The following is a 3,790-nucleotide window of genomic DNA, read 5'->3' as shown; positions in this document are numbered from 1 at the left end:
AGTTTTGTTGTTGATGGATTATTTGTAAATGTACTTCCCGTCTTTGATACAATAAATATATTTTTATAGGGTATTTATACAACACTGGTGCGGTCTCAGAGGACCTTGAGTCTAATAGCTTCGTAGTCTGTTTGACCTTGCTTATATTTTATTGTCTTCTTTTTACGTGTGTTTTAAAAAAATCATAAGTAAACCATGTAAACACAGATACTCATGGGGGAAAAAACGAAGTATTAGAGATAAGCAATAAAAAACAGTGTTGACACACAGAAAGGGTACGATCAATCGCAAATGTCCAATTGCTTTATATAATGAGCGTTATAATACGGGTGACGTCATCACTTTTTAAAAGTGCTCTTTGCAAAGTCAATGAACTCCTCCAACTCGTACCATTGTGACGTCAAAATATAGACAGCGCTGTTTGATCCTGCGTAGTTCATTCGGATTTCAGAGGAAAGTTTAATTTTGCATTCAAATGAGGTGTAATAGATGACAAATTATAGATACAGACAAATAGAAAGTGAGTCCTCTAAAAACATGAATTTTTAGGGGTTTTTTACGCGTGTTTTTTTTTCAATTCTTTTCAACAGTTACTTTTGTTGGTTTTGCCTGGACAGATGTATAACATTTTTTTTTAAAAAAGAAATCTCCTGAGACGATAAAAAGACACTTGAATTATTATTTAAATTAAAAACATGATTTTAAATGCTCGAGCAAGACTCAAGTCAAGTAAATCATTTTTTACCCTTAAGTAAATTGCTGTAGTATGTTATACCATTCGGAGTAAGTCTACCAGCCATAGTCAGACTGTAGAAGATTGTTCCGGTGTTTGTGGCATAGTCAATAAGCTCCTCGATGCCTACTAGAAACCCAAATATCAGGAGTACATTATAATTCTAATGATGTTAATAATTATCTCCATTCAATAACGATTTTTTAAGAAGAGATGTGCAGTTTGGACCCAACGCGTCTGGGTCATCTAGTGCTGAGAGGAATACAACGTCCCAGCAGACAAACGTGATCCTTACAAAAAATGACGAGACAAAAATAACAAAAAACTTACTCATTTATAGATCGAGCTCGCCTCTTTCGCATGCGACGGAGACGCGCCAAAGGGCTGCTCCTGCGACGCCTTTGACATTTCTGAGGGACGTCAGCTTTTAAAAGTCTACTATAGACAGCATATTTAAATATGTTGTGTTTGAATTCTCCTTCCCATCAACTTAAAACACCACCGACTCTTCAGATGTCCAATTTATCAAAGGTGTGTTTAATTCTGAATGTTCTTTTATTTTTAATCTCTCTACAGTAAAACGTATACCCAGCTGATGGACTATAAAATAATTATGAGCTAGGTCGTCCTGACTTCAACAACAGTGATACGTACTTTCTGACCTTTTCATCCCGCCATTCCCAACACAACTTAAGTACACACACACATACACACACACACACACACACACACACACACACACACACACACACACACACACGTACACACACACACAAACACCAGGACACATTTTATGTTTGTGTGTGTGTGTGCGTGTGTGCATGTTTGTGTGTGCGTGTGTGTGTGTGTGTGTGTGTGTGAGTGTATATGTGTGTGTTAGTGTACATGTGTTTTTTCTCATTTTTTTGTCTGTTTAAGTGAGCAAACGTCGACAATCCAAATTATTTTTATAAACAAAACAAAAAGAAACAAAATAACAACTACAAAAACAAATCGCAATGAAAGAGAAACCTAAATGAAAGAGAAGCCACAATCTTTGATCATTGAATCTATAATCTAATAAAACGTATTCATCTGTATGCGACCTCTCTGTTCAAAAGTCGCATTAAGAAAAATCACCCAAAAGATAGAACATTTCGAAGCAACATCTAAAGTTTTTCAAAGCTGTAAGCTACTGAAATATTAACGTATCACTACTTTGATTTGAGATGCATGAATTTGTCAAACTGTTCTATTTTTTTGCTTTGAATCATAACATGCGATGTTGTAGCAAAACAAATTCAACCTTTGATTTTGCCAGCAGAGTCGAGGAAGAGAGGGGGGACAAACCGCAAACTGGGGACCAAATTGAGCTATCATTCTATAAACTGTCTAGGTTCTAGACTGGAGATTCTCCACTTCTCACTCCGCTGCCTATTTGGACAAAATACACCGTGAAGATTACTCGCTGTGACGTCAGAACAAAACAGATATCGATTGGTGGCAAGTGTAAGGCCTATTTGCCTTTAGAAAGTCGGCAAATTGCTCTATTTTAAAAGTTCAAATTAAATCTGCACTTTCAATGCCTCCCTCTTTGGATCTTCGTTGGCCACCTAAAACTAATAGTATTTTTTTCCCTTATAAACATAATATTATTTTCTGGAGGAATATCATTTCTGTCTCTCTAAATGTATACAAAGTATCTTGTCAGTTTAGCCTGTTTCACACTTTGAGAAGTGTATTATAAGTTTAGCCTCTTTTTTTCATACTTCGAAGAATGTATTGAATGTCATCACTTTAGCTTCTCTCGTATCTTTTTTTTTTCGTAGATATTTCGTCAGTGTGGCTGTCTCTATTTTTCACGAGTTCTCAGTACTCTTTTTTTTGCCTTAAGCCCATTTATTGATTAGGAGGGGTGGGGTGGGGAAAGAGAGTTCCTCGTATTGTACTTAAAGACTGTTAGGGAGGGGGGGGGGGCAGTTATTTGAAGACCAGGCAGAATTATTGTGGTAGACACGCATGACCGAAGCGGAATGCTCACTGCGTTTGCCCTCTTACTTCTTCGGATAAAAACAAAAACCAAAAAAGTACTAAAATCAGCGGTAATTCTGTTGAATAGAATACGTGCGTTTTAGGTATGGACGAAATGTCATGTCTATAAAATAAATACTGCTAATTTTACAGACCAGTGAGATTTACAGTTAGGACAGACCTCGTATGTTGACATTTTGATTTTACTTGCAGAACTGCAGATATTATATCATTATGGATGAATGGGAGGGCTGATCTACGGATCTATGGAAGAGTGGATATTATTTACATGGATGGATGGAAGGACGAGCAGATCAAATAACATCTTGGGATACTCGGTTGCACTTTTATGTGAATGCTCACTCACGTGCACTTATTTGCCTCCTCTCCATGTCATGCAGCAAAGATATACAACTCACGCAAATGTCCAATTTTAACAGCATGCCTTACATGCAGACTGGAACGAATTGAACTCGCTTGCGCGACAGGTAATTGGATCAATTTATTGTGCAAAAGGAAGCGGAGAAAATTGGAAGCTTATTTATTATCCCTATCGATGTTTTGCCGTTATTGGATTCCGGCAGCCAATATCACGACATTCGGAGACTTGAACAACGCATCACGTGACTTTACGTAGTTGTCACAAAACCAGGTAAAATGTTCATGGGTTGCAGATAGCGCAATACGCAATTATGACGAGTAATATTTTTGAGGTATGAAAGAGACTGTGTATAAATATGAAACATTATTTTTATTCTGAATGGTTTTAAAAACATATTTCCTTCCAATACTTGATTATAATCAGTATGTATGTATACAATGTACATAAATTTGCAGACATGCATACATGTAGAACACTAACAAAAATACACATACACACATTTCATGTACACACATATTATACACAAGAATGAAGATATACATACTGCACAATAGCAATGCACAAAAATTGTTTCTGCAAAAGGGAAACCATAAGAGAAGACTGAGAGAGAGACAGAGATCGAGGGAGAGAGAGAGAGAGAGAGAGAGAGAGAAGAGAGAGAGAGA

Source organism: Aplysia californica, unplaced genomic scaffold, assembly GCF_000002075.1.
Source record: "Aplysia californica isolate F4 #8 unplaced genomic scaffold, AplCal3.0 scaffold00448, whole genome shotgun sequence".
NCBI classification, from domain to species: Eukaryota; Metazoa; Mollusca; class Gastropoda; order Aplysiida; family Aplysiidae; genus Aplysia; species Aplysia californica.
Note: the sequence above shows the minus strand (reverse complement) of the source record.